General features: G+C 39.1%; 1 pseudogene across 1 annotated transcript in view; it reads right to left on the minus strand.

Moving 5' to 3' along the window:
• Positions 1-6,091: 6,091 nt before the first annotated feature.
• Positions 6,092-20,966, minus strand: part of LOC123732624 (immunoglobulin gamma-1 heavy chain-like) — a 54,501-nt pseudogene continuing 39,626 nt past the window's right edge. The window contains exons 3-9 of the transcript XR_014392625.1: positions 12,708-12,934; positions 11,570-11,590; positions 9,468-9,528; positions 7,780-8,072; positions 7,313-7,597; positions 6,870-7,187; positions 6,092-6,531 (exon numbers count right to left, since the gene is read on the minus strand). The product of XR_014392625.1 is annotated as an immunoglobulin gamma-1 heavy chain-like (transcript). The remainder of the gene's footprint in view (positions 6,532-6,869; positions 7,188-7,312; positions 7,598-7,779; positions 8,073-9,467; positions 9,529-11,569; positions 11,591-12,707; positions 12,935-20,966) is intronic.

A 20,966-nucleotide genomic window follows, 5' to 3' on the forward strand; every position in this document is an offset into this window, starting at 1 on the left:
CCAAAATGGAGCTCTTTGGCATCAACTCAACTCGCCGTGTTTGGAGGAGGAGGAATGCTGCCTATGACCCCAACAACACCATCTCCACCGTCAAACATGGAGGTGGAAACATTGTGCTTTGGGGGTGTTTTTCTGCTAAGGGGACAGGTCAACTTCACCGCATCATTTGACGGGGCCATGTACTGTCAAATCTTGGGTGAGAACCTCCTTCCCTCAGCCAGGGCATTGAAAATGGTTCGTGGATGGGCATTCCAGCATGACAATGACCCAAACACATGGCCAAGGCAACAAAGGAGTGGCTTAAGAAGAAGCACATTAAGGTCCTGGAGTGGCCTAGCCAGTCTCCAGACCTTAATCCCATAGAAAATCTGTGGAGGGAGCTGAAGGTTCGAGTTGCCAAACGTCAGCCTCGAAACCTTAATGACTTGGAGAAGATCTGCAAAGAGGAGTGGGACAAAAAAATTATCCTGAGATGTGTGCAAACCTGGTGGCCAACTACAAGAAAAGTCTGACCTCTGTGATTGCCAACTAGGGTTTTGCCACCAAGTACTAAGTCATGTTTTGCAGAGAGGTCAAATACTTATTTCCCTAATTAAAATGCAAATCCTTTTATAACATTTTTGACATGCGTTTTTCTGGATTTTTTTGTTGTTATTCTGTCTCTCACTGTTCAAATAAACCTACCATTAAAATGATAGACTGATCATTTCTTTGTAGGCAAACGTACAAAATCAGCAGGGGATCAAATACTTTTTTTCCCCCACTGTACCTATATAGACATAAAAACCTTTTTGGCATATACCTTTATTATTCCGCACAAACCCTACCACCCTTCCCCCAATTGGAGTAGACTAATAAACAATAATACTTAGGCTTCTACCTCCAGTTTATACATCTTATACACATTTTACAGACACAATCTATTTTACAATAGTTATATTTTGTTTGTTTTTAGTCCTTCCTCTATTTCTGATGTCCATCCAGTTTGATTTATATTTGTAACTGTGCTATTTCACAACATTTTTGAACCTATATACATTTTACAGACCCCATATGTTTTACATTGGTTATCTTGTTATTAGTCCATCCCCTCAGCTCCATTCAACCCCTCCCATCTATCTCTCAACACCATCCATTTTAGATTTCTATTTGCCATATATTTTTCAACTGTGCCGTGATGCTTCACAAAAGTACTGAACCTTTCTATTCTCATAGCTTCTACAGATTGTAAATTAAAAAGAATCATTTTTGCTGAAATAAGTATTAAATTATTGATTGATTGACTATGGCTTTTCAAATCACCCAGTATTGCTATCTGCAGCGTTAGTTCTAGGCAAATGTTGCAATACTTCAGCTATTCTTGGACCTGTGACCAAAAACGAGCTACTTATGGACAATACCAAAATAAATGATCTAATGACTCTGCCTCCTTACAGCAAAATCTGCAGAGCTGGGAAGATTGTATCCCCCATATATATAACATTCTCTTGGTGGCAAGAATTTTGCATAGTAATTTCAATTGAAAAATTGGAAGTTTTGAATCCGGCGTTGCTTTGCGTATTAATTCATAAACCATGTGCCATGGAATGGGTACATCGAAAACCTCTTCCCAACTATTTTGCAATTTGTATGGCACAGCTATCCATTTTTTGGTCCTTAAATGAAATTGGTATATGTTTTTATTTATCATACTTTTCTTTAACCATTTATGTTCTTTAATACCGAGGCCGACATACAAGTTCCTTACTTTTTTCCCCTTCTACTTGCCTCTTCCATTTTTGTGGAAGTGCTGCAATTAGTTGGTTGTAATTTTGGGTAGAGCAGACATTTCCATATGTCTGTGTTAGCTGCATGTGTGACATAACTCCACCAGTACTATTTATGATATCATTCACTAAAATTATACCTTTTTTAAAAATTTCTTCGAAAAATACAATTTTTGAACATAGGATGAGACATTCCTACCAATTTACTAGACAACCAGTTTGGATTTAAGTATAACTTTTGTATGACTGATGCCTTTAGTGAGAGGTCGAATGCTTTAATATTTAATCATTTCTGCCCTCCGAATTGATATTCGTCATATAAATTGGCCCTTTTAGTTGTGTAGGCCCTTTGAACTGTGTTCTCAGGCCCAGAAAGTCAGATTCTAAATTGGCCCTTTGAACTGTGTTCTTGTGGAGACGTCCTCAGTCAGGGTGATCTGGCCTTTCAGGGATTCTGAGTAATCTGGTGCATCTGTTGAACTAGATTTAACTCTCCCAATCAATTACAGAGCTTTGCCTGGTTTCTGCCTTATCCAGTTCATGTTTTAGCTTGTCATGTCAAACCCAGAGATTTTACAGGACAATTTAACAGTTTCACCCGAGAAGGCTAACTGATCCATCTCATCACAGCAAACTCCTGCAAACATTATGAAGGTCATTCAATAAATTATTATTTCAACAGATGTAACTTATCTGGTGAAAATGTCCTGGCTTCATACTCAATTATCCATGCTAGTGTGAAAATAACAAACGCACAGCTGTTCAAAATCATTCTGGTTTCTGAAATATCATATAACTCTAGTAACTATTGTATGAGTTGAATGATGAGTTGGCAACATGCTGCAGAAGGGGAAGGGAAGTAAGTTTGCATAGCTTGCCCTCTGGAGGTTGGCCACAGCTGGCACTGGGCTATTCAACTTATCTCCTGTAGGTTCTACACCTATCACTGAAATTGTCTTACCATTTATTACAAAATGCTGCATAGGATAGACCTTTCCCATCTTTTCCATCATTACATTCCATATTCAAAAATAATGATGTTGAAGAGCACTGGAGATCAAATCAAAGTTGCAATAACACCTGCAAATCATATACACGACCAATAAACTTTGATTTGGTTTGACCTCCAGCACTATTCAACATCATTCTCTCTGAATAATACTTACTCTATTATATGTAGCAGAGATGAGGGCCAGTATCTTATTACAGTAAAAAATACTTCCTTCATGGTGTGACTTCAGATTTCCACTAGATGATAATGTTTAGCTGGTTTACAAGAGCTGCTATCCTCAAGCTCCCTGTAGTTGTTAGCAGAAGTAGCCTCATGCGCTGAATGCAAGTGTTGCTGTGGACAGCAGCTCTGATGCCTGGCAGCCTGTTAGTCTCCAGTAGCATTTACACACATAGTAAGTGACCTGTATCTAAGTCAATGGTTCCCAACCAGAAGTATTGTTATGGCAACAAAAAGAAAGGATTAAATGTAATACACCTTCTTATACACCTTATGTAAAAAAGTATGTGGACACCCTTCAAATTAGTGGATTTGGCTATTACAGCCAGACCTATTGCTGACAAGTGTATAAAATCTAGCACACAGCCATGCAATCTCCATACACAAACATTGGCAGCAATATGGCCTTAGTGAAGATCTCAGGGATTTTCACTGTTGCACCGTCATAGGATGCCACCTTTCCAACAAGTCAGTTCGTCAAATTTCTGGCCGGCTAGAGCTGCCCCGGTTATTGTGAAGTGGATACGTCTAAGAGCAACAACGGCTCAGCCCTGAAGTGGTAGGCAACACAAGCTCACAGAACGGGACCATCGAGTGCTGAAGAGCATAGCGCATTAAACAATCATCTTTCCTCGGTTGCAACACTCACTACCGAGTTCCAAACTGCCTCTGGAAGCAACGCCAGAACAATAACTATTTGTCGGGAGCTTCATGAAATGGGTTTCTATGGCAGAGCAGCCACACGCAAGCCTAAGATCATAATGCACAATGCCAACTGTTGGCTGGAGTGGTGTAAAGCTCACTGCCATTGGACTCTGGAGCATTGGAAACGCGTCCTCTGGAGTGATGCTTCACCATCTGGCAGTCCGATGGACGAATCTGGGTTTGGCGGTTGCCAGGAGAACGCTACCTGCCCGAATGCATAGTGTCAACTGTAAAGTTTGGTGTAGGAGGAATAATGGTCTGGGGCTATTTTTCATGGTTCGGGCTAGGCCCCTTAATTCAAGTGAAGGGAAATCTTAATGCTACAGCATACTGTGCAATGACATTCTAGACGATTCTGTGCTTCCAACTTTGTAGCAACAGTTTGGGGAAGAGCCTTTCCTGTTTCAGCATGACAATGTCCCATTGCACAAAATGAGGTCAATAAAGAAATGGTTTGTCAAGATCAGTGTGGAAGAACTTGACTGGCCTGCACAGAGCCTTGACCTATTGACCTATTGCTCTTGTGGCTGAATGGAAGCAAGTCACTGGATTAATGTTCCAACATCTAGTGGAAAGCCTTCCCAGAAGAGTGGAGGCTGTTATAGCAGCAACGGGGAGACCAACTCCACATGATTTTGGAATGAGATGTTTGTCGAGCAGGTGTCCACATACATTTGGTCATTTAGTGCATCTCCTAGATATAGGACAGACACATTTTATGAATGTGTTATTTATGAATGTGTTATTCAATGCATGGAAATTAAACAATCGGGCTAAACCTAATCATACTTTCCTGTGCTTAAACGGTTTTCACAGACAAAGTAAAATGATGCAAAGGACTTTGCCCCTTGTTGCATGCCCCTCAAATTATACAAATATGACAACAGTCTGAGCGCACTGGACTTGAAACAACATTACAGATGTAACCATGTTCCATTTAATGTATTATCTGACTGCCACTAGTGCTCTCAAGTCAAAATGACATGTGCATTCATTTTTTGAGTATCCCAAAAAATTATTAAGATTAGGACAAGTTCCCAGGCACACCAGTGTGCCGCGGCACGTCGGTTGGGAACCACTGATCTAAGTTACCAAATAACAACTTCTAAAACTGACCTATGTTTGAATTAAATTAATGACTTTTATGACACAGAAGATAATTCAAACCTATTGGAAACTGTGGAAAAACACATTGTGTGTGAAGTAGCCCAAATTTCATACCCCCAAGACATGCAATGATATGCTAACCTTTCACCATTAAAATAACAGGGGGAGGTTTGAATTATTTGGGGGGTATAATATTTCTGCCTCTGTAACTCACTCATAATTTTTCACGATTCATTCAGGACTGTCCGTAATCATAGTAGCGTCCACATTAATGTAAATGGGTTTAGAAATGTATTCTGTTCTTATTTTCAATAAAAGTGACTCCAAAATGACACAGTACATTATTTACAATGTATTTCATTGGAAACAAAACTATCTGAAACACAACCAAAACAAACAACAAAAGCATTGAACAAATTTGTAGTCACAAGCTTAATGTAATTATTGTGTGCTCGGAATTTGGGACCAAATACTAAACTTTTGACTACTTTAACACACATACTGTATAATAAGTGGATTTGTCCATATACTTTTGGTCCCCTCAAATTTTGGGACTATAGTATGTACAAAATGTGCTGTAATTTCTAAACTGTTCACCAGATATAGATTAAAATTCTCGTATTAAATCTGCCGGTCTGCATTTTAACCTTTATCATATTCTAACAAATACAGCTACATGAGTTCAAATGATATGGACACACACAGACACACACATCAACACACAAAGAACAAATGAAACTGCAGACTTATATCTTGGCCTAATATTACCATGCACACCCACTCACATTACATCAAGCTACACCTTTACACTAAATAGTACATCCATGACCACCTTACTGGAAGCATAGTACTACTATGTAGGCTATTCAGTGATGTTGTCTTTTCATGACAAACAATTGTCTTCATTCTGTTTTTATATATACAATAGACCAGTATATTTTTCTAAGACTTGAAGTAATTGATATACAAACACCAAACCATGTGATCTCATATGCGGTATTGTTTATTAGCCAGCCCCCACATTAGGAAAACACATTGAACAATGACAGATGACAACACAATAGGACTGACATCTTACATAACAGTAGACTGGACATTAGACACATTAGACAATATACATGTCTACAGTCAACAAAATAATGACAACACTAACATGTTAACTTTAACTCAACAATGACAACAATAACATGTTAACTTTAACTCAACAATGACAACAATAACATGTTAACTTTAACTCAACAATGACAACACTAACATGTTAACTTCAACTCAAGGACAACAATGAATAGAGGACAACAGGGGACATGCATAGTAATTGGCTATTTTGACCCACAGAGGAGGTAATAAGGAGACACAACGACACAACCCACACAGATTAATATCAGTTGTCCTCACATGATTTACCCATGGACTTCGACACATCCCTCCCCTTAAGTGCGGTGTTGTTGTCCGAGCCTGCGTGCTTGACGGCGCATGTGAAAAGCACATTTGTCTCCCACTCCTTCTTGGTGGTGGTGAAGACACTGGTGACGGAGTAGTCGCCTTTTTGGGTTTTCTGAGGAGGGCTGGTGACCCCCTCCTGGTACTGACCGCTGTCCACCTGCCACATGATGTAGACGTCACATAGAGATGGGCAGACCACCAGGCACACCAGAGTCACTTCCCCCTCCTTCTTGGTGTCTTCCTCCGGTAGAAGGTGGACGGACACTGAAGGGGCTTCACCTGCAAGAGGATTGATTTGAAGGAGAAACGTTACACTCATGTACATGGAGGTACATGTGAACACCAGTATGTGAATATCAGTTTAAAATGAACCTAGTGGTCCTTAACCCTGGTTCTGGAGCAACACAGGGGTGTGCAGGTTTCTGTTCTAGTCCAGCACTAAAACACCTGATTCAACTAAGCAAAGGAGATGATAAGTTAATGATTAGTTGATTTGCTGACTCAGGTGTGTTAGCGCTGGGCTGGAGCAAATGTCTGCACATCCTGTGCCTCCCTCTCCAGAACCTGGAGTATGTGACCATGTATCACAAGCAGATTGAGACATCTCAGTGACCTACTTCCTTTGGTGAAGCTGAGGTGCTGAATGACCGGTGTGTCTTCACCACTCTTCATGGCAGAACACTGGACTTTGATCACATTGGTCCAGTCCTTCTGGCCTATGGTCAGAGTACTGACCATGCTGTTCAGGTTGCCCTTTGATTCAATATCTTTCAGATCGATGCCATCAGTCTTGGCCTATTCATTGACCTGCCAGGTGATATTGGTACCAGACACTATGTCCTGGTCTGTACCAGTGATGACACATTCCAGCACTGCTTGGTTGTCCAAGAACACCTCTTTCACACTCGGTGGGTTCAGAGTCACTGTCAGTGGTTCTGAAAGGGGAGAGCAGCAGTGTGAAAGCAGGATATGTTACTGATGAGGAAATAGACAAAATAATAGACATACTGTATGTGAGCATGACATCAAATTGTAGTACAGTCTACTCCTATGTACAGACCTGTTTTGTAGATTGTCTTGATGGTGGTTTGTCCCTGGTGCTGCACCAAACAGCTGTACTTGACCTTGTTGTTCCAGTCAGTGTTGGTGACCTTCAGCAGACTGCTGGTTGAGAAGAGGCCTGATGGCTGTTGGCCTACAGTTGGGGTCAGGCCCTCCACCTCTGTGTCATTCTTCTTCCAGGTGACAGTGACTTTCTCGGAGGCAAAATCTTCAATCATGCACATCAGGTACTGGGTTGTGTCAATGGGCACCGACTGCAAAGACACAGTTGGAGGCTTTGAGAGTGAGTAGCAGGAGGTACAAATGTCCGCATGTTAGTTTAACTTCTTATTGAAATAATTCTGATATTTTCAAAGACATCCAGGGTAAAACCCTTATAATCAGGTTTTATAAAAAGAAAAAGTTTACACCACAAACATTAAAATACAATCTATAGAAAAATACAATATGATGACCACATCTTACCTGGTTTATTGATGACTGCTGTCTTTCCACCTCCAGGATGTTCCACAGAACACCTGAAAGACTTTGAGTTTTCCCAGACATTAGCCACACGGACCTGACTGACTCCTATGTAGGCTCCCCCGCTCTGAAACAACGGGTACTGGACAAAGTCCGTCAGCGGACTCCCTCTGGTGTCTGTCTATTTGAAGGTGAGGAAGGCGAAAAGCCGGTAGTGATACAACCGATGCTGTAGACGTTGTTAGTAGGGGTTCCACAGTTCATAAGAGGGAGTAGAGAAGAGGGGGCTGTGGTTGCTTCAATAAAGAAAGAAAGGTAACACTTTATTTGAATTTACAGAAAAGATCAGGTAACTACCAGGAATTCCCATGGTAAAAAGGTCATTACACAGTTATAACCTAAGAACTATTTGTTCATTTAAACTGGCACTATAAGGCACAATTTATTCCATGTGGTTGGTTGTCTTGTATTATTTGAGGTATATCTACCACTAAGTTTCTAGTATATTAGTCATATGTACAGGATACACATGGTATACACCATCTAACAAAAGGCTTACTTACAGGTTCCTTCTCAACAATGCAACAACAATAAGAAATAATAAAAGATAAGAAGACGAACATAGTCACTGGCTCAGAAGACTAGAATAAACATTTTAGAAAAGGCATAATACAGGAAGGCACAATTAAATACACATTAACACATTCAATTGTAGACACATTTAACAGTGAAAACTGAACTGTAAAATAAAACATGCTGTTCCTCTAATAAAACCGTTTAATTAAATTATTTTATGGATTATGGTGATGCCAATTAACACTCAATTCAATATAGGCTAAGATGGACTCTTATTATACCCTTTAATGGGTTTATGTGTTTGACTCCCATATGAATAGCCTACATTTTCATTTTCACATGGTAATTTTTGACCTAAAGCAAAGCCTACGTAATCAACTAATTAAACATCAATCGCAAAAAGTGAAAGACTTATGTGGACAGATGAACAAACAATATACTGCTTTACCTAGGTGTGCTACACTAACAAGTGTAGCACACCAAGTAATAATGTCTACTTTTCCCCATAAAACAATAATTTATCTACAAACTACAACAATTCGATTGCATGAAAAAAAAACATAGCTGCAATGGCTTACCTGACGATACTGTGATCATTGTTCCTTTCCCCCAATAGTCAAAGTATCCATACACAGTGTGACAAGGGCATATGCCAAGCAATACAAAAACTACCCCTCTTTACAACAATCTGTTTCAACTAATCATGATAACTTCATCACTGAACCAAAGTCATTTGGTTTGTAAAAAAAAATCTAAATAGATATTACATTCTAACATAGTCACACTTGGTCAACAACATATTTCCACAACATGGATCATTTTATCTTAGACTGTAATTTCTTTCTGAGTAACGAATGGTTTTCTTTAGGAAACAAACGTCTGCATTATTCTACAACAGCAGAGCCTAGAAATTTAGGCTATTTTCCTTGAAAGTAAACTATTTTACTTCAAAGGAAATAAGCAAATTGAGGTAAACCATTTCTTTAGTGGACTATGAACAGGTCTATTCAATGACATTCTGAAAAATGCAAAAGACAAAAAATGTTGTTTCTACACACAAAATAGAATGGGGAAATTAAACATTTGATGGAAATAATAAATGTAAGTTTGCTGACCTGTTGAGATGGTGACTTGTGTCCCTTTACCCCAGTAGTCAAAAGCATCACAATGATATGTCTCCATTCACTGCCTGTACAAAAACCCTGCACCTAAATAGGCCGCTTTAAGGGTCCACCTCTTTTTTTCAATTTTCGCCTAAAATGACATACTCAAATCTAACTGCCTGTAGCTCAGGCCCTGAAGCAAGGATATGCATATTCTTGGTACCATTTGAAAGGAAACACTTTGACGTTTTTGGAAATGTGAAAGGAATGTAGGACAAAATAACACATTAGATCTGGTTAAAGATAAGACAAAGAAAAAACCAACCGTTCTATTGTACTTTTTTGTACCATCATCTTCGAAATGCAAGACAAAGGCCATAATGTATTATTCCAGCCCAGCTGCAATTTAGATTTTGACCACTAGATGGAGGCAGTGTTTGTGAAAAGTTTTAGACTGATCCAATGAACCATTGCTTTTCTGTATAAAATGTTGTATCAAGACTGCCCAATTGTCCCTAATTTGTTTATTAATAACTTTTCATGTTCAAAACTGTGCACTCTCCTCAAACAACAGCATGGTATTATTTCACTTTAATAGCTACTGTAAATTGGACAGTGCAGTTAGATTAAGAAGAATTTAAGCTTTCTGCAAATATCAGATATGTCTATGTCCTTGGAAATGTTCTTGTTACTTACAACCTCATGCTAATTGCATTAGCCTACGTTAGCTCAACGTCCCGCAGGGGACCCACCGATCCTGAAGAAGTTTTAAGTTGACCAGCTCTACATATGCTTCCTCAATGTCGGATGTCATCCGCTCCCATGCACTGGTGTCTCTTGCTGCCGTCCTGCTGTAACTAGTTGTTACTCGTTATGCTTGCTGTTTCTGATATCACACCACCACCCCAACACAGGATGACAGAATCTATCTAATCCAATAAACTTGTTCTATACTTGTTCCATTACTCTTTTACATGAATGATCATCACAGTTCTATATGAGAACATCTTGATTGGCTGCATCACTTTTTGGTATGGCAACAGCACCGCCCTTGATCGAATGGTGCTTAAGTGGGTGGTGCGGACAGCCCAGTACCTCACTGGGGCCGAGCCCCCTGCCATCCAGAACCTCTGTGAAAAGAAGGCCCGGAAAATAAATTGTTAAATGCTCCAGCCACCGGGACTATATGTTGTTATCTCTGCTTCCGCTTGGCAAGCAGTAAAGATGCATCAAGTCTGACACTAACAGGCTCCTGAACAGCTTCTATCCCCAAGCCATAAGATTGCTAAATAGCTAACAGAATGGCTAGAGTATCCCTGCACATTGTAAATATGGTCTTGGAACTGACTGTATATACAGTAGCTTCTTACTTTCTCATGTTCTTTTTATTTCTTGTGTGTTTTTGTTCTACCTTATGTTATTTTTTGTGCTACATTGATATTGATTACTGCATTGTTAGGTTTGGAGCTTGCAAGAAAGGCATTCCACTATACTTGTGCACTTAACTTATTTCTGTTTGCTGAAATTTGAAATCTGGTTTCACGCAAATAAGTTCCCCAAATTGAAAGACAAATTAATGGTTTTAGCTGCTTGATAATTAATTTGACAGATTGACTGCATATATTAAAACTCTTTTAGGCTTATTTTCCATTGTCAACTGACAATGAATGGCTATAAAGTGTTCTGTTAAAGTTTCATGAGGATATTTATACTGTTATGTTGACAGGTTGTCAGGTATTTTTTATGCTTTTCAAGTGATTTTTGAAAAATATTTGGTTATAATTTACAGTATGATGTGTCTACTCCATCCTATAGTGTTGGTGGGGCCATGGGATTGATGTTAACAGAGACTGGAGATGAGGGTTTTGTACAGCTGCTTCACCAGCTCCAGTCACTGTGTCTGTCCAGCACAATAATAAACATCAGAGTCCTCTGCTTTCAGAATAATGGCCTCTAAGAACTGTGTGTTTATGGAGACGTCATCAGTCAGGGTGAACTATCCTTTTAGGGATTCTGAGTAGGTAGCAGAGTTTGAACCATAATTATACCAATCCACTCCAGTCTATATAATAGTCTGTCATTGTAAGCCCAGATGTTTTGCATGAGAATTTAACAGTGTCTCCAGGTCTTTTCACCTGAGAAGGAGAAAGATGTGGCATTTACACTAATATTGAGTTTAACCATGATACTCAGACATTCTTCAGTCACCATGTAGTGTTTAACTTACTGTGTATGGACATCACCATGAGAACTAGACTCCAGACAGTCATGAACTCAATTGTTCAGTATTAGTTAGTACAGAACTTGTAGAGGTTCATCAGTTCCATTGCTCAGTATTAGTTAGTGCCGGGCTCACTGTAATGTTTTACCTACTGTGTATGAACACCACCATGACAACTCAACTCCAGAGGTTCATTAGTTCCATTGCTCAGTATTAGTTAGTGCCGGGCTCACTGTAATGTTTTACCTACTGTGTATGAACACCACCATGACTAATAAACTCCAGACAGTGCTCATTGTTCAGTGATAGTCAGGCTAGTGCAGGACTTGTTGTAATGTAAGTCCAAGCCGCCTATAATGAACATTCCAGAGCTGATTGTCTGATTATAAAGGGGTAAAGGGGAGGGAGACTTTGCATAGACCGCCCTCTAGAGGTTTTAACAGATACTGATGAAGAGAAATGTTCTGCTCTATTCCTTGGTTCCCTCCCTCCCCTGTCTTTCATTATTCTATCTGTTTTTCAGATTTTCCATAAGCGATGTTCACACTAGACATGTTTGATCTTTTATACAGTGCGGAAGAGCTAAGAAACAAGAATATTTGCCTATGTGGGACAATACAATTATTATTGAATTATATGTATCTTTTACTGCTCATCCCCTCTTGGGAATCTATTGTGTAGTTCCCCAGGGATATATAATTGGTCTATTACTGTTTTTAGTTTGAGAATATTTCTGTTTGCTTATCACATTAATTTAATTCTGTGTAATGTAATAGCTAATGTAATAGCTAATATGAACTAAATTCTGTGAAGTTGACTTTTGGTTCATGTAAATAATGTGCTTTTCACTGTTATAAAGTGTGTGGATTATTTTATGAGGATAATATTGATATCAGTGTTTTCTCCACTGCTTTTGAGTCCTTCTGCTCTCTCATAGAGAGTGTGTCTGAACAACAGATGTGCGTCATTGCCTCTCTTTCTGGGATCAGTGTTGATCAGTTTTTGTACAGTGCTGCAGCCTCCTGTGTCACTGTGTCTCTGGCACAATAATAAACAGCGGAGTCTTCAGTGTTCAGGCTGTTCATCTGGAGATACACCTGCTGCTTGCTGTCATCTCTAGAGATGGTGAACCGACCCTGAACAGACTGGGAGTAGGCAATATTTATGCTGTTATAATGTGCTGCTATAAATTCTAGTCCTTTCCCAGGAGCCTGTCTGATCCAAGCTATCCAGTAGCTACTGAAAGTGAACCCAGAGCCTGTACAGGTCAGTTGGTGGGATTCTCCAGGTTTTTTAACCACTGGTCCAGACTCAGTCAGTGTCTGACCATGAACACCTGTGGAAATAAAATACTCAAAACTTTAGAATGCAAACATTCATACACATGAACAGTGATGTCTTAACACATGTCTATATACCTATTTGTAGCAAATGACTTCTGAAAAATTACTGAAAATGATGGAACATTCATTCTAGTGAACAGAATATTGTAACTTACTTTTTACAAACACCACCATGAGTACTAAACTCCAGACAGTCCTCATTGTTCAGTGATAGTCAGGTTATATGCAGTGCTTGCTACCTAATCAATCCACACTGCCTATAATGTGAAGGCCAGGGCTGAGTGTCTGATTATAAAGGGATAAACGGGAGGGATACTTTGCATAGACCGCCCTCTAGAGGTTCAAATATCCTGACAGGGAGAGATCTTCTGTACTATTCCTTTATTCTTTCTCCTCCCTGTCCTTTGTTCTCTCTGTAGTTCAGATTTTACTTATGAGACGTGTTGACTATAATGGCTTTAGTATGATGTGTTGACTGCATATAATGGCTTTAATATGATGTGTTGAAGATCAGCAACACGGGGACAAAAGTTCACAATTTTTGCTTGGAGTTTAAAGGTCTGAAAAGCTTTTAATGATGTATGCTTTTGGTAAGGTTAACTTATTAAATTATAATTTGACACTTTTTGAGACTGAGCATTTGTCTTAATATGTTGATATCCTGGTGTGGAGATACATTTATATTATGTTGTGCTTGCATCATTCTCACATGGGTATCTGGGTATTTGTTCAGGTCTGGTGCTGGTTTGTATCACTGTGGAGGGTAGCGAACACAGTAATACACAGCTGTGTCTTCAGGTTGCAGGCTCTGCCCTTTTAAAGACACAGAGTTACTGGAGGCATCTCTTGAAATGCTGAACTTGTTTGTCAGTGCATCATTTTGTAGATATCTCCATTATCCCATATATTGGAAATCCACTCCATTGCTTTCCTTTCAGGCTTTCGAACCCAACCTGTGGCAAAGCTTATGCTGCTATCACTAACAGAATACCCAGAGACCTTACAGGTGATGCTTGGAGACTCTCCAGGCTTTACAACCACTAAACTTGGCTGGCTGAGTTCAAGACCACCACAGTACACATCTAATGGAATAAAACATAATTAGTCATATGCTACATAGTATAGCTCAGTATGACTGTTAAGGATATTGTTAAAATAATATTTTCTCAATATATTTTATTGAGCATAAACCTATTCCTTCTCCCAAATCTCGAGAGACTTACTGGAGGCAGTTGCCAGCTCTTCTCTACTTCAACTGAATCTGAGACAGACAGTCCACTTTTTATACAGAGGGGTGGTGTGTTAGGCTCCTTTGCAAGTAGAGTTGGTAAAAAAAAGGATAAGACTGTTATAATCTGGGTTGACCTGCGTTATGAACGGGTCAAGATGAAATACAACATTTTGTCAATTTTGTCAACTCTTAATGCAGAGTGGATGAAAGACACACTGACTAGACTGAGGAACACAGACACATCATGCGAAGAGTTCATCATGACATTTACTACTGTGTTTCTACTAATGATAATAGGCGTGACATGTGGAAACTTTCAGATTGTTTGAAGAAAAACTTTCTTTACAGTATATTACTATTATTAGTATTATTATTATTATTATTATCCTTATTATTATCACTTCCATTGTTATAGTCATCACTTAACATCTCTAAATCAGAACATCATCATTTAATTTTGGGGGTTCTCAAGGAACTAACCTTGGTCCATCACTGATTTTAGTTTACATTAATGACTTTCATCTGGTATCTAAAAGCATATTTGAAGAGTTTAATTCCTAATCGCTATATATCCATTTTCAGAAATGTGGTAAATTAGCTTTAATTGTTAAAAAAATATTTTGAATGAGAATAGTGTGTTTTTTACTATTTAACTGTGGCATGGGTTGTTCAATGACACTTTTATTTGTTTAAAATCAGTTGATGGTTTCATTTCAGAGAGTGAAATAATCATGTTTTTTTTGCAAAATTCTACATATCCTCCTCACTCTTAGCAAAATAAGTAGTACCAAATTTGTACTGTTAAAAAAATAACTGTACAAATTTTAAAAAAAGATTCAATACATTAATATGAGATCTGAATGTAAAATCTTTACATTTGGCATTATAGTAATTTAGCAGATGCTCTTATCCAGAGTGACTTACAGTAAGTGCGTTCATCTTAATATAGCTAGGTGAGACAACCACGTATCACAGTCAAATACAGTTCCAGTCAAAAGTTTGGACAGACCTACTCATTCAAGGGTTTTTCTTTTTACTATTTTCTACATTGTAGAATAATAGTGAAGATATCAAAACTATGAAATAACACATATGGAATCATGTAGTAGCCAAAAAATATATATATATTTGAGATTCTTCAAAAGTAGCCACCCTTTGCTTTGATGACAGCTTTGCACACTCTAAGCATTCTATCAACCAGCTTCATGAGGTAGTCACCTGGAATGCATTTCAATTAACAGGTGCGCCTTGTTAAAAGTATTATTTGTGGAATTTCTTTCCTTCTTAATGCGTTTGAGGCAATCAGTTGTGTTGTGACAAGGTAAGGGTTGTATACACAAGATAGCTCTATTTGGTAAAATACCAAATCCATATTATGGCAAGAACAGCTCAAATAAGCAAAGAAAAATGACAGTCCATCATTACTTTAAGACATGAAGGTCAGTCAATGCAGAACATTTCAAGAACTTCATAAACCATCAAGCACTATGATGAAACTGGCTCTCATGAGGACCCCCACAGGAAAGGAAGACCCAGAGTTACCTCTGCTGCAGAGAACAAGTTCATTAGAGTCACCAGCCTCAGAAATTGCAGCCCAATAAAGTAACAGACACATCTCAACATCAACTGTTCAGAGGAGACTGCCTGAATCAGGCCTTCATGGTCAAATTAATTCAAACAAACCACTACTAAAGGACACCAATAATAAGAAGAGACTTGCTTGTGCCAAGAAACACAAGCAATGGACATTAGACCGGTAGAAATCTGTGCTTTGGTCTGATGAGTCCAAATTTGAGATTTTTGGTTTCAACCACCTTGTCTTTGTGAGATGCAGAGTAGGTGAACGGATGATCTCTGCATGTGTGGTTCCCACCATGAAGCATGGAGGAAGGGGTGTGATGGTGTGGTGGTGCTTTGCTGGTGACAGTGTCTGTGATTTATTTAGAATTCAAGACACACTTAACCAGCATGGCTACCACAGCATTCTGTAGCGATACGCCATCCCATCTGGGTTGCGCTTAGTGGGACTTGTTTTTCAACAGGACAATGACCCAAAACACACCTCCAGGCTGTGAAAGGGCTATTTGACCTCATGATACTGGTTATGATAATGCAAAGCTGTCATCAAGGCAAAGTGTGGATACTTTGAAGATCTCAAATTTAAAATACATTTTGATTGGTTTAACACTTTTTTGGTAACTATTCTACAATGTAGAAAATAGTAAAAATGAAGAAAAAACCTTGAATGAGTAGGAGTGTCCAAACTGTTGACTTGTACTGTATATAGGATACGAACATTTCATTCCAGCTAAACAATGGGTGTATAGCCTTCTGCTAAAATAAATTCATACACATCTAAAGTCGATCAATTAAACATTTGAGAACAGTAATATTTTACACACACGAAGGTACCCATAAGTAATAATTTCTGATGTAAAAACACAAATGGGAAAAACTGTGATAATTCCCAGCACAACAACAGCTCCTTCACATCTCCTTAGATATTTCATATGACTATGTTTCTGCTCTCAGTGAGGTATAAGAAACATAAAACCATGCATAATACAATATAATATAACAATACTAAAGTTTCTTATAGTATAATATTCATCGATGAGTTGGTGGATTAATCTTCATTGTTTGTGATTATTGTTTCTGAGAAAAGGTGTATCCATTGTCAGTTTGTAACAGTTGTTTTCAAATGTATGGATTTATGTTGCAGTATAAAATCCAATAACATGGCTATGGACAAAATCATATTTATAGTGAGGTTTCATTAGGGTTTGATGGGGTCACCTTGGGTTCATGATAGGGGCTGCACCAAATGATTGATGTATTATAATAATTGATTACGCTTATGTTGTATTAATAGAAGTGGAAGGGGAATAAGACCCCTCCTCCACTACATTTATAGGGTCCTGGACTACAGATTAGCAATATATATATATATATGCATTATAAGGTTTAATATTGTTCCACAGTTCTTTTCCAGTCTCTGCCTCTTATAAGAAACGGTCTGAGAGATGTGTGAGTTATTGCAGTCAAAACAGGGTGTCTGTGAGAAAGCGCCTCAAGGCTAAAAGAGATTCATAGACACAGAACCCTGCAGGGGAGTGAAAGAGAGAAGAGACAAGTCAGACATACCACTATAAAGCAACTTGGGGAGTGGAAAATTACTGCTGACCCCTTAGAAAACACTGGAACTATTGTTCTCTCCTGCAAGTTTGTTTAACTGTATATGCATGGGCTTGGTCTCATGAGTAGAAGGTGTTGACGTAGGCAGTTAGATCACTAGGTGTTGACTGCAAGCATATTAACTTCCCTGGGCTAAGTGGGACGCTTGTGTTTTTCCAACAATTGTTTACAGACAGATTATTTCATGCATTTAGTTTTACTTGTATTTAAGAGCAGTTGGAGGCCACGGAAGGAGAGTTGTATGGCATTGAAGCTCGTCTGGAGGGTTGTTAACACAGTGTCCAAAGAAGGGCCAGAAGTATACAGAATGGTGTCGTCTGCGTAGAGGTGGATCAGAGACTCACCAGCAGCAAGAGCGACATCATCGATGTATACAGGGAAAAGAGTTGGCCCAAGAATTGAACCCTGTGGCACCCCCATAGAGACTACCAGAGGCCCGGACAACAGGCCCTCCGATTTGACACATTGAACTCTATCAGAGAAGTAGTTGGTTAACCTGTTATGGCTAGGGGGCAGTATTTTCATGGACGGATAAAAAACGTACCCGATTTAATCTGATTAGTACTCCTGCCCAGAAACTAGAATATGCATATAATTATTAGCTTTGGATAGAAAACACTCCGAAGTTTCTAAAACTGTTTGAATGCTGTCTGTGAGTATAACAGAACTCATTTGGCAGGCCAAAACCTGAGAAGATTCTGTACAGGAAGTACCCTGTCTGACCATTTCTTGGCCTTGTTGATTATCTCTATCAATTACAGGGGATCTCTGCTCTTACGTGACACTTTCTACGGCTCACATGGACTCTCAGAAGGCGGCAAAATGCTGAATCGTGGCTTTGCAGGCTCTGGCTTGGGTAGTGGCTGGTTACAGTACTGTGAGACTCAGGCTCGTGCCCGCGTCGACCGAAAGCTTTGTTTACTTTCCTCTGTTTAGCTAAACGGAGATTCCCGGTCAGAATATTATCGCTTTTTTACGAGAAAAATGGCATAAAAATGGATTTTAAACAGCGGTTGACATGCTTCGAAGTACGGTAATGGAATATTTAGAAATCTTTTGTCACGAATTGCGCCATGCTCGCGACCCTGATTTACCATTTCGCATAGTGTCTGGAACGCACGAACAAAACGCCGCTATTCGGATATAACTATGGATTATTTTGGACCAAACCAACATTTGTTATTGAAGTAGCAGTCCTGGGAGTGCATTCTGACGAAGACAACAAAGGTAATGAAACTTTTGTAATAGTAAATCGGAGTTTGATCAGGGCTAAACTTGGTCGGTGTCTAAATGGCTAGCCGTGATGGCTGGGCTATCTACTGAGAATATTGCAAAATGTGCTTTCACCGAAAAGCTATTTTAAAATCGGACATATCGAGTGCATAGAGGAGTTCTGTATCTATAATTCTTAAAATAATTGTTATGTTTTTTGTGAACGTTTATCGTGAGTAATTTAGTAATTTCACCGGATGTTTGCGGGGGGTATGCTAGTTCTGAACGTCACATGCTAATGTAAAAAGCTGGTTTTTGATATAAATATTTAAAGACAAGACTCTCGTTAATCTAACCACACTGTCCGATTTCAAAAAGGCTTTACAACGAAAGCAAAACATTAGATTATGTCAGCAGAGTACCAAGCCAGAAATAATCAGACACCCATTTTTCAAGCCAGCATATAATGTCACCAAAACCCAGAAGACAGCTAAATGCAGCACTCACCTTTGATGATCTTCATCAGATGACAACCCTAGGACATTATGTTATACAATACATGCATGTTTTGTTCAATCAAGTTCATATTTATATCAAAAACCAGCTTTTTACATTAGCATGTGACGTTCAGAACTAGCATACCCCCCGCAAACTTCCGGGGAATTCGCTAATATTTTACTAAATTACTCACGATAAACGTTCACAAAAAGCATAACAATTATTTTAAGAATTATAGATACAGACCTCCTCTATGCACTCGATATGTCCGATTTTAAAATAGCTTTTTGGTGAAAGCACATTTTGCAATATTCTAAGTACATAGCCCAGGCATCACGGGCTAGCTATTTAGACACCCGGCAAGTTTAGCACTCACCATAATCATATTTACTATTATAAAAGTTTGATTACCTTTTGTTGTCTTCGTCAGAATGCACACCCAGGACTGCTACTTCAATAACAAATGTTGGTTTGGTCCAAAATAATCCATCGTTATATCCGAATAGCGTATATTCCATTACCGTACTTCGAAGCATGTCAACCGCTGTTTAAAATCAATTTTTACGACATTTTTCTCGTAGAAAAGCGATAATATTCCGACAGGGAATCTCCTTTTCGGCAAACAGAGGAAAAAATCCCAAAGGCGGGGGCGGTCGGGTCACGCGCATCAGCCCAGTGTCCCTTGATCGGCCACTTGAGAAAGGCGATAATGTGTTTCAGCCTGGGGCTGGAATGACGACATTCTGTTTTTTCCCGGGCTCTGAGCGCCTATGGACGACGTGGGAAGTGTCACGTTAGAGCAGAGATCCTTAGTAAATGATAGAGATGGAAAAGAGGTTCAAGAAATGGTCAGACAGGCCACTTCCTGTAAAGGAATCTCTCAGGTTTTGACCTGCCATTTGAGTTCTGTTATACTCACAGACACCATTCAAACAGTTTTAGAAAATTTAGGGTGTTTTCTATCCATATGTAATAAGTATATGCATATTCTAGTTACTGGGTAGGAGTGGTAACCAGATTAAATCGGGTATGTTTTTTATCCAGCCGTGTCAATACTGCCCCCTAGCCCTAACAGGTTTATTAAATATACAGTTGAAGTCGGAAGATTACATACACTTAGGTTGGAGTCATTAAAACTCATTTTTCAACCACTACACAAATTTATTTTTGTTTTTGGCAAGTCGGTTAGGACCTCTACCTGGTGCATGACACAAGTCATTTTTCCAACAGTTGTTTACAGACAGATTATTTCACTTATAACTCACTGTATCACAATTCCAGTGGGTCAGAAGTTCACATACACTAAGTTGACTGTGCCTTTAAACAGCTTGGAAAATTCCAGAAAATTATGTCATGGCTTTAGAAGCATCTGCTAGGCAGATTGACATCATCTGAGTCAACTGGAGGAGTACCTGAGGATGTATTTCAAGGCCTACCTTCAAACTCAGTGCCTCGTTGCTTGACATCATGGGAAAATCAAAAGAAATCAGCCAAGACCTCAGAAATAAAATTGTAGACCTCGACAACTCTGGTTCATCCTTGGGAGCAATTTCCAAACACCTGAAGGTACCACGTTCATCTGTACAAACAATAGTACGCAAGTAAAAACACCATGAGACCATGCAGCTGTCATCCGCTCAGGATGGAGACTCGTTCTGTCTCCTAGAGATGAACGTACTTTGGTGCGAAAAGTGCAAATCAATCCCAGAACAACAGCAAAGGACCTTGTAAAGATGCTTGAGGAAACAGGTACGAAAGTATCTATGTCCACGGTAAAACGAGTCCCATATCAACATAACCTGAAAGGCCGC

This window comes from Salmo salar, chromosome 06 (assembly GCF_965601325.2).
Source record: "Salmo salar chromosome 06, fSalSal1, whole genome shotgun sequence".
Lineage (NCBI taxonomy): Eukaryota > Metazoa > Chordata > Actinopteri > Salmoniformes > Salmonidae > Salmo > Salmo salar.